Genomic DNA, 11,613 nt, shown 5'->3' with positions numbered 1-11,613 from the left:
GAGGATGCCCAGTCAGCAGTGGCAGCAGTTCCAAGGAGGCCCACGTCCACCCCACTGAGTTCCAGGACTGCCTGGCGTTTCTGTGCACCTCTGCCCCTCCATACCCCAATCAGGGACAGCTAGGGCAGTTATCCAAGGGGACAAATAACTTCCCTTTGTGGCTCCCAGGTTACACATGCATAGAGCAAAGCAGACGGGACCTGCGTAGGGCCTATGGCGCGAGGGAGAGGTTGGTGATGGGGCAAGAGAGGACAAAGTCACAATGTCAACATGAGTTTTGTTTCTTTTCATTACTAGGAGAAAAAAGATGGTGTAGGAAGATGATTCTGTTGCTAAGGCATGAAATTCTGAGTTTGGTCCCCACAGGACACATTTAAGTCTGGATATGGTGGCACACACCTGCAATCCCAGCACCAGGGACATGGAGAAAGAAGCTTCCCCTGGGCTCACTGGCCAATCAGGTTAGCCTACTTGGTAGGTTGTCCTCTGGCCTTGAGATGACTAATCTCTGTGTGAACTTGGCCACATCTGGAATTAACTGAAATCTGAGCAGCTAGGCACACCCGGGAGGCGTTTTCCTTGGCTAGATTATTTGAGGTGGAAGACCTACCCAAAATCTAGATGGGTCAGAAGATTTACCTACATCTGGACTGCACCTTCTGGAGGCAGTTCAGTAAAGTGATGGGAAAGAAGGGCTGGGTGGTCGCGCACGCCTTTAATCCCACCACTTGGGAGGCAGAGGCAGGTGGATCTTTGTGAGTTCGAGGCCAGCCTGGTCTACAGAGCTAGTTCCAGGACAGGCTCCAAAACTACAGAGAAACCTTGTCTTAAAAACCAAAAAGAAGGAGAAGGAGAAGGAGAAGGAGAAGGAGAAGGAGAAGGAGAAGGAGAAGGAGAAGGAGAAGGAGAAGAAGAAGAAGAAGAAGAAGAAGAAGAAGAAGAAGAAGAAGAAGAAGAAGAAGAAGAAGAAGAAGAAGGAAGAAGAAGAAGAACAAGAAGAACAAGAACAAGAACAAGAACAAGAACAAGAACAAGAACAAGAACAAGAACAAGAACAAGAACAAGAACAAGAACAAGAAGAAAGCTTATGCTCCTTGCCTGCTTGTTTTTGCTCTCACTGGCAAGTTCATCTATCCTGCCACTGAAGCATTCGTTCACCAATTTAGAAGCTGTGTCTAACATAGATGAAAACTGGCAGCTCTCTGGACTCCTGCCCCTGGTACTTCAGCACCAGGTTTGGACAGCTGAGACACCCAGTCTCGAGGAATGAACAGCTATCAGATCCCTGGCCTTTCCATTTGGGAATGGTCATTGTTGGACTGCCCAGATCACAGTCTGTAAGCCACACTAATAAATCTCACATATGTGTGAATGTGTTTGTACATATGTGTTTGTATGTATGCATGTATATGTGTATATGTGTTTTATCAGTTCTGTTCCTCTATAGAACCCTGACAAATGCACACAAGCATCCAACCCTCCCGCTCTCCTGATAGACACACTTGAGAGGTGTCATAGAGAAAACTCTCAGAACCCATCTGTACCCAGACTGGACTTGGGTGACAACACTGAGTTATAGTGGGGTGAGATTTACAGTGATGTTATAAGGGCTGTGTATGTTTTGCATGTGGAAGGGATGTAAAGATTAGTGCCTAGAAGACAGACTGGAATGGACAACCAAGATGGCCTCTTAGATTTTCACTCTTCTCTTTCTCCACTCTCTGACTGACCACGCTGGAGGAAGCAGTGAGCATACCACGAGCTGCCCTGTGAAAAGACTCGCATGGTGAAACATGGAAGCTTGTCCCCAACAGCCGTGTCACTGAGTAGGGAGGTTGGTCCTCTTGTCAGATGAGTCCTCACACAACCGCAAGTCCACCAGACATCTTAACCCAAACTACCCAAGAGACGCTGAGCCAAAACCACCCAGCCAAGGTGCTCGTGGGTCCCTTCCCCTCATGGAGCACATGATAATACATACTTGTTTGCTGAGGTGGTGAGGCTTGAGGAGACTTGTTAACCAGTCTCCAGATGCATAACCAGTACAGACACCTCATACTGAATAATGTGTGTGTGCGTGTATGTGTTTGCGCACATGTGTGTGTGTCTATACATGTACTTGTGTCAGAGCGTGCAAATGCACATGAGTACGTGCATGTGAAGGCTGAAGGTTAATGTCAGGTGTCTTTTTTATTCACTTATCACCTTGTTTTTGAGGCGGGGTCTCTCACTGCCCCTGAAGCTCCCTGATTTGACTAGACTCACCAATGAGAACACTCCGGCGATTCATGGTCTCTGTCTCCTCAGCTATGGATTGTAGGTAGTGCGGCTGAACCCAGCTCTTTATGTGGATGCTGGGATCCAAACCCAGGCCTCCGTGCTTACAGAGCAAGCAGTTGGCCAACTGCATCATTTCTCTAGCCCCATAAACATTTGTTATGGTATTGCAACAGCGTAACAAAAATAACAGCTGTCTATGCTGTTAAAGGTACAGTCAATTATTGCTTAGGACTATGCGGTGGTTTGAAAGAAAATGGCCCCCAAAAGGGGAGTGGCACTATTAGGAGGTGTGACTTTGTTGGAATAGGTGTGGCCTTGATGGAAGAAGTGTGTCACTGTGAGGGCAGGCTTTGAGGTCTCATATATGCTCAAGCTACACCCAGTGTCTCAGACCACTTCCTGTTGCCAGTAAATCAAGATGCAGAACTCTCAGCTCCTTCTCCAGCACCATGTCTGCCTGCATGCCACCATGTCCTGCCATGATGACAATGGACTAAACCTCTGAAACTATAAGCCACTTGAACTAAATGTTTTCCTTTATAAGAGTTGCCATGGTTATGGTGTCTTTTCATAGCGATAGAAACCTAAGACATATAATGAGATAAAGCATAATCATCAAGAGTTGGTCACTGTGTGCCACTCAGTCTGTCTATAAGAGACATAAACACAAGAAAACTCTTTCTAGACTCAAACTGTTGTCCCTGGAAAGAAGACAGAAGTTTGTGACCTGTTGGTTTTCAAGGAAGTGCTTTAACACCATACAAAGAGAAAACTCTTACTGATACATATTTGGTGCCAAAACAGCTCTGCAACTGAGTGGGGAGAGGAGCTGGTTGTATTCCTAGTCAATGTGACAGCATGTCTAACAAGGGCAACTTCGGGGAGGATGGGTTTATCTGGACTCATATCTGGGGGGCTGTCCATCAAGTCCATCGTGGTGGTTTGTGTACAGGAACAGATCATCCCCTCACATCTTGGAGGAATTGGAAGCAGGAACAGAGAGTGGAGTGGACAGGCTCTGAGCTTCCAAGGACTAGGTCTGCACAACCTCCTGGAGCAGCCACACCAGCTGAGGACCAAGGTTCAAGCAGGTGAACTTGGGGACATTTCACACTCACAACACGAAGAGCGGGGAGGTGATGTGGATGTTCATGATCCCTAGAACCAGAGTTCAGAAGGAACCAGGTTTAATCAATTCACAAGAGCCTCAGAAAACAGCAGAACAAAACTGGGCTGGGCGTTTGGGTTGCAGTAGTTTAAACAGTGGGTCCCCAAACTGGAGACAGGGTTTTCAAACCTAGTAAGACAGGAAGCCGAGTGGAGCCAGGAAGAGGAGGTGGGGAGCTGCAAGAGCCTAAAAAGAGCGAAACTCTGAGTCACAGTTTCCACCATAGTGAGGACAGAGGAGGCATCTCCTTCGCGTCTGTCTGACAAGATGCTGGAACTGGCTGGGACTAAATAAAGCATCAGGAAAGGGGGCCTTGTCAGCGGCCCTCGGCTTCAGCGTCGTGTTTTGACTACAGCTCCCGGAGCACTCATCGCTGGGAACAGACATGAGCTGATGTGCACAGTCCAAACACATCCTCCACAGGGATTTTTTTTTCTTTTCATTTCAGAAAACTCCATCTCCTGCCTCATTCTGACCACATTAGAACCTGGCATCGTGGGACCAAGCTTGTTTTTGACCCTGTCCCTGGAACAGCTGAGATGTCTCTCCTTTTCATTTTTCTCCTTCTCTGTCTTGCTTCTGAGTGTTGAGCCAGTGAGCGGAGCCAAATGGAAACCAGGGCTCTCTGTTTACGACTGAACAGGTACACCACAAACAGCAACGTCAATGTTCTGCCCACGGCCTCCCACATACCCAGACTGCCCCGAGCCCCACCTGGAAGGACCAGTCCCTAGTAGCCAGGGTGATGGTCCCATGTCTGGGTTTATTGAGCCCAGGCGTATTTGCTTAAGAACAACATTCGAATAGAGGCCCCTCAGAAAACTCACATTTCCATATTGACTGGGGGATTTTTGTTTATTACAAAGGAGGTTAAGAAACCATTCTGTATAGTGGCTACATGAAAAGGCAACATGTTCCAGAGAGCCCGGCAGTAACCGTGATGATGATAACCACATTTTAGCATTTATTGTGCGGCAGGACCTCCCTTGAAGGCATCTGAGGGGAAATTGAGGTACAGAGAAGAGAGAAGCAGCTTAATGACAGGTGGCCACTTTGGGGCATCATATGGGGTGGCAGCAGAGGGTTTTAAACCTGTGCATATATTATTCTAATGTATCTGACAGGAGGTGGCAGAAAAGCTATGGGCATTTTTAGTGTGTGTGTGTGTGTGTGTGTGTGTGTGTGAGAGAGAGAGAGAGAGAGAGAGAGAGAGAGAGAGAGAGCGTGTGTGCATGTTGGTCAGAAGACAGTTTGGGAGGCTGCTTCTCTCCCCATCATGTGGGTCCCTTGTCAGGTTTGGTGGGAAACACTCCTGCAAAACCTTCTTACTACCCTTAAGATTTTGCTGTTTGTTTTTGAAATGGGATCTCATCTAACCCAGGCTAACCTCCAACTCACTGTGCATAAGCAAGGACGACCTTAAATTTCTGGTCTTCTTGCCTCCACCTCCCAAGCGCTAGCATGGCTCGCCTGCCCCACCAAGCTGGGTTTACCCAGACATTAAACCTAGGGCCTCAAGCATGCCAGGCAATCTCTCCTCCAACTGTGTTCCAGTTCCAACCACAGTTTCGTCGGGAAGGAGGTGCAGGTGCACACATGGGCGTGTGCCACAGCCGCATCTTTAGAAGATGTTTCCATGAAAGCATATGGCTATTCTAGCAAGTCCCACCCAGTCTCCGAGCCTGGCTGATTGTTCTCGGCAGCACAGGTTCTTGCTGCTCCGCTTTGACCCTGCCGTGAGAAGGAGGGCTCCATCGCCACTGGCCACTGTGTGCAGGGTGGGCCACACAAGCCCCAGATTCTGAGTGTTACCCCGGGGGGATACCAGAGGGTGACATAATCCAACATCCTGCTGGAGAAAGATACACAACAGTCCCATATGGGCAAGCAAGAATTTAAGAACAAATGAAAACATTGAGAGTAACAAATGATTACAAAAGAAGGATAAGGGACTAGGGAGGAGAGAGAGGTGGGAGGGGGTTAGCATAACAAAGTCCATGAGCTTACATGAAAACGTCACAGTGAGACCCATTCATATGCACACAAGTAATAACTATAAATTCAAAATCTCGTGTTTTGAGAGATCGAGACAGTACTTCTAATTTGTGAGTTTTCATTCTTGTTCAAACCGCCAATCAAATTTACATAATTGAAATCCATTACCAGCATAGTCACACAGCACTGACAGCCATGGCTGTGGCTGCCCTCGTGCCTACTGTTTAGAAAAGGGGCATGGGGACCTGCTAACGTTGCTCTTGACGGCCGCAGGTGAGAAGCCCTGAGCCACGGCCTCTCTTGCAGCAGCGGCAAGGGCAGAAGTTAGGGATCACTTTGGCAGAACACACCGAAAGCTATTGGCCTCTGGCCCTCTGAGCTGAAAGGCCTCTGTGGCTATTCCCAAGCCTCAGAAGAGGGTTACCTTAGCCACACCGCAGGCCCATACACAAACACCACAAATCTAGGGAGGATTATCAGTCAATAGCGCAGCTTGACTCCAAGCAAAGCACGAGCAGCCCCCAGCTGGGCGGCCTTGTCTGGACCAGGGCAGATGACTAAGGGGCCCAGGAAGATGAGTCAGACAGAGGTTCCTCTGCTCTGACTCAAGGCTGAGCTCATCCACCCAGGTGGTGTTAGGAACACAAGCTCCAGAGGTATCAAGTGCCCCCAAACAGAGGAACCAAGGAAACACCACCACCCCACCTCCGCTCCAAAGCCGCACTGGGACCCACCATCCTGCTGATGCATGTGTGCTATTCTCTGGATTTTAAGAGCAGAGAGACTGAGGCTGGGAGAGCCTGCCAGTGTCCACAGCCAAGTTCGTGCGTGACCAGAGCAATCTCTAGAATCTCACACCATCTCTCGGGCAGCAGCTATAGGCAGGCATTTACACAGCCTGAAGCGGGCAGGTGGGCCTCCTTGCATGACTTCTCTTGGGTCGCTGCTCATCTGCATACACATATTGGTGGTAACGGAACTTCCCAGTGTGTCGCTCCCTCTGTTCTATCACGGCTAATTTTTATGTCAGCTCAATCCAATTAAAACATCACTAGGACATCAGTGATACATACTGTGAGGACTTTCCAGGGAGGATCAACTGAAAAAGACCCTCCTTCCTGTAACATAGTTGACATTATCCCACATTCTCCTGGACTTAATAAACAGAGATGGAGCCTGAAATGAGCCTCTCACTCCTTCGGCCATGATAGACTTTATCCCCAGACCAGAAGCCACAATATATCCTTAAATTGCTTCTTTGGAGTATTTTGTCAGAGAGACCAAAAACAAATTATATACATCCTATTCACAAACTTAACAACATCCTGAGTGTAGTTTTATAGAGCGTACACTCTGTTTTCCTGGCGCATACAGCTCTGAAAGGAATGAGCCGCGCTCGCCCCAGCCACAGAAGCCGTCATAAGTAGCCGAGCTTCTCTGGGTCTCCCAAACCCCCCAGAGGAATGACTGAGCCGCAGCAGACCACACATAGCCGCTGTGGCTGCAGAGGTTGGAATTTGCTGGCCAGCTCCTCAAGCGTGGTTTAGAATAAGCGGCTCAACACCGGCGTGATGCCTGCAGTTCAGATTTTTACCGCTAGGTGGCCGAGAGCGCTGGCTTTCCCCAGAGCTGATCACTTCAAAGCTTTATGAAGTTAGGTTATGTAGGAGTTGTAAGCTTCACAGAAATGGGCTTTGCTATTTAAGCAGAGCGAGGGAATATAAAGTCAACGTAGTAAAACAAATGTCTATAACACAAAATCTCGCCCAATTATGACATTTTGTAAAAGACAACTTCTTTTTTTATTGATTTTTATTGAGCTCTACATTTTTCTCTGCTCCTCTCCCTGACTTTCCCCTTCCCCCCTTCAACCCTCCTCCAAGGTCCCCATGCTCCCAATTTACTCAGGAGATCTTGTCTTTTTCTACTTCCCTTGTAGATTAGATCTATGTAAGTCTCTCTTAGTATCCTCATTGTTGTCTAGGTTCTCTGGGATTGTGATTTGTAGGCTGGTTTTCTTTGCTTTGTGTTTAAAAACCACCTATGAGTGAGTACATGTGATAATTGTCTTTCTGGGTCTGGGTTACCTCACTCAAAATCATGTTTTCTAGCTCCATCCATTTTCCTGCAAATTTCAAGATGTCATTATTCTTTTCTGCTGTGCAGTACGCCATTGTGTAAATGTACCACATTTTCCTTATCCATTCTTTGGTCAAGGGGCATTTAGGTTGTTTCCAGGTTCTGGCTATGACAAATAAAGCTGCTATGAACATAGTTGAGCTCATGTCCTTGTGGCACGATTGAGCATCCTTTGGATATATACCCAAAAGTGGTATTACTGGGTCTTGAGGAAGGTTGTTTCCTAATTTTCTGAGAAATCCCCACACTGACATACAAAGGGGTTGTACCTGCTTGTATTCCCACCAGCAATGCAGAAGTGTTCCCTTTCCCCACAACCTCTCCAGCATAAGTTGTCATCAGTGTTTTTGATCTTGGCCATTCTTACAGTTTGTAAGATGGAATCTCAGAGTTGTTTTGATTTGCATTTCTCTGATGACTAAGGATGTTGAACATTTCCTTAAGTGTCTTTCAGCCATTTTAGATTCCTCTGTTGAGAGTTCTCTGTTTAGGTCTGTACTCCAATTTTTATTGGATTATGTGTTTTTTGATGACCGATTTCTTGAGTTCTTTGTATATTTTGGAGATCAGACCTCTGCCTGATGTGGGGTTAGTGAAGATCTTTTCCCATTCTGTAGGCTGTCGTTTTATCTTGTTGACCATGTCCTTTGCTTTACAGAAGCTTTTCAGTTTCAGGAGGTCCCATTTATTAATTGTTTCTCTCAGTGTCTGTGCTGCTGGGGTTATAGTTAAGACATGGTCTCCTGTGCCAATGCATTCAAGTGTACTTCCCACTTTCTATAAGGTTCAGCGTGGCTGGCTTTATGTTGAGGTCTTTGATCCACTTGGACTTGAATTTTGTGCATGGTGATAGATATGGGTCTATTTTCATTCTTTTACATGTTGCTATCCAGTTATGCCAGCACCATTTGTTAGATATGCTTTCTTTTTTCCATTTGATTTTTTTTTTTTTGCTTCCTTGTCAAAAATCAGGTGTTTGAAGGTATGTGGTTTGATATCCGGGTCTTATATTTGGTTCCATGGGTCCTCCTGTCTGTTCTTATGCCATTCTTTAAAAAAAAAAAAAAGTTGTCTGATCTGGAGCAAACAGAGTTTTCAGTTGGTTCAGTATCTTCCTCACTAAGTTTAGGGTCTGCTAACGGCTACTGAGTACAATCTCCCGTTCACTTTTTCTGATGTTTAAAAAGGAAACTTTGTGGGGCGGCGATGGCGCACGCCTTTAATCAAAGCACTCTGGAGGCAGAGGCGGGCAAAACTCTGTGAGCTCATGTCCAACCTAGTGAGTGAACAGAGCGAGTTCCAGGACAGCCAAGGCTATGCAGTAAAAGAAAACTTTAACTTTTTCCCCTATATTCTTGTTTTCCTTCTATTTGTGAGGAAGGGATCAGGCCTCAAAAGTAGCAAAGATCCCCTTCCACAGATAATAAAAGCCTGACCTCGAATGCCCTCCCTGCTGGCCTGGGACTGAACAGTGAACGGTGAACAGTGTCTCAGGAATAGGCGGTGCCCATTGCTCTGCCTGTGTGACATTCCCAGGGCCCGGCCTCAACCAATCATGAGCAATTTCTTTCTTTAAGAAACCCTGTTCCTTTCTAATTCCTTGACTTTTAAATCCTTGAGCCAGAATCTACTATAACAATAATACTTTTGAGGTGTGGCTAGGGGTGGGGGCTCTTACCCAGCATGCATGAGGCCTAGGTTCCATCCACAAGTTGATCAAGACCAACCAGTCAGCCCTCCTCCAGGTGTTTCTGCTGAGCGCTTGCTTGGACTTTTTGTGCCCATGAGAATATGGGGTGCCAAAAGAATCATCCAATCCCGTGTCCTTGGCTCCATTAGACTCAGTTCTTCCTTTTACTGTGTCCCTGTGATGGTCACTTTTGGACTTGGAGGGCAAGTGCCAAAGGAAAAGCCATTCCCCATTCTCCAGCTGAGAAACCAGTGTGATCTGAGGAGAGAGGCGCTCACCAGCAATGACTGAGGCAGGCGGATCCAAGCCAGTTTGGGAGACACAGCAAGACCCTACCTCAAAAAGATAAAAAAAAAAATAAAAAAATAAAAAAGTCTGAGGCGCAACCCGACGCAAAAGGCATACAGGTGTGGCTGGAAAGGATGCTACAACAGCTACTCAGACATCGTGGTGCCTTTGCCGTCAGCAATGGAACAGACCCCACAGCAGTGAGGAATGCTTGACAATATCCTTTTAAATTACATGTCTGTTAATTTTGTATATCTGTGAAGATATGCCACCGTGCACACACAGAGGTCAGACTACAAGTTGGGGGAGCTGGGTTCTCTCCTTCCACCCTGTGGGCCCCAGAGATTGAGCTCAGGTTGCCGGGCTTGGCAACAGGAGCCTTTACTGGCTGAGCACAGGTCCCAGGTCCTTGGCAAAACTTTGAATGCAACGAAGTACAAATTTCTGATATATTCCTGGAAAGGCCACTGTGTTACACTGCAGTTACACTGTCGCAGAAATAACAGCAATCCTTGGGGCCTGTTTGATTGTTGTGGTGGTGGTTTGGGGTTTTCTGAGAAGGGTCTCACTGTGTAGTCCTGGCTGTCCTGGAACTAGCTATGTAGACCAGGCTGGCCTAGAACTCACAGAGATCCATCAGGTTCTGTCCCCACGAGCTGGCACTAAAGGTGTGTGCCACCAACGCCTGCTGACGCTTACTTCTTAAAAAGATTAGATACTGGGAGGATGAGGCAGGGGGTTCACAAGTTTGAAGCCAGCCTGGGCCACAGGAACCCTTTTAGTGAATGGGGGTGGTGTCTGTGTGTGTATGTGTGTGTCTGTGAATGTGTAAGTGTGTGTGAGAGTGTGTGTGTGTGTCATATCTTTACATTTTAAAGCAGAGAATCATGACAGGAGAAGCTCTCTCCTCACACTCACAGGAGAAGCTCTCTCTCCTCACACTCACAGGAGAAGCTCTCTCTGCTCACACTCACAGAAGCTCTCTCTCCTTACACTCACACACAGGAGAAGCCCTCTTCTCACACTCACAGGAGACACACTATCTGTGCTCAGGGCCTCAGGTCAGGCAGAAACCCCTGATGATAGAGGCAGCATCATGGTAAATGCTGTAAAAGTCCAGCTGTTACCCCATGACACGGGAGCACCAATTCAGCTTTGTGGAAAAGGCCAGTAATAAATGTAACTTTCGAGACTCATGTTCTCCTTTACATAGTGAGTAGGAACAGGGACACTGGAGATAAAGTTAATCTCCCACTCCTTTTTTTAATTAATTTGTTTACTAAAGATTTCTGCCTCCTCCCCGCCACCGCCTCCCATTTCCCTCCCCCTCCCCCAATCAAGTCCTCTTCCCTCATCAGCCCAAAGAGCAATCAGGGTTCCCTGCCCTGTGGGAAGTTCAAGGACCACCCACCTCCATCCAGGTCTAGTAAGGTGAGCAACCAAACTGCCTAGGCTCCCACAAAGCCAGTACGTGCAGTAGGATCAAAAACCCATTGCCATTGTTCTTGAGTTTTCAGTAGTCCTCATTGTCCACTATGTTCTGCGAATCTGGTTTTATCCCAGGCTTTTTCAGACCCAGGCCAGCTGGCCTCAGTGAGTTCCCAATAGAACATCCCCATTGTCTCAGTGTGTGGGTGCACCCCTCGCGGTCCTGAGTTCCTTGCTCGTGCTCTCTCTCCTGCTCCTGATTTGGACCTTGAGATTTCAGTCCGGTGCTCCAATGTGGGTCTCTGTCTCTGTCTCCTTTCATCGCCTGATGAAGGTTAATATCCAGGAGGATGACTATATGTTTTTCTTTGGGTTCACCTTCTTATTTAGCTTCTCTAGGAACACGAATTATAGGCTCAATGTCCTTTAATTATGGCTAGAAACTAATTATGAGTGAGTACATCCCATGTTCCTCTTTTTGGGTCTGGCTTACCTCACTCAGGATAGTGTTTTCTATTTCCGTCCATTTGCATGCAAAGTTCAAGAAGTCATTGTTTTTTACCACTGAGTAGTACTCTAATATGTATATATTCCATACTTTCTTCATCCATTCTTCCATTGAAGG

The sequence above is a fragment of the Alexandromys fortis genome, unplaced genomic scaffold (assembly GCF_014885135.2).
Source record: "Alexandromys fortis isolate MF-2015 unplaced genomic scaffold, M_Fortis_MF-2015_v1.1 scaffold_153, whole genome shotgun sequence".
NCBI lineage: Eukaryota > Metazoa > Chordata > Mammalia > Rodentia > Cricetidae > Alexandromys > Alexandromys fortis.
Note: the sequence above shows the minus strand (reverse complement) of the source record.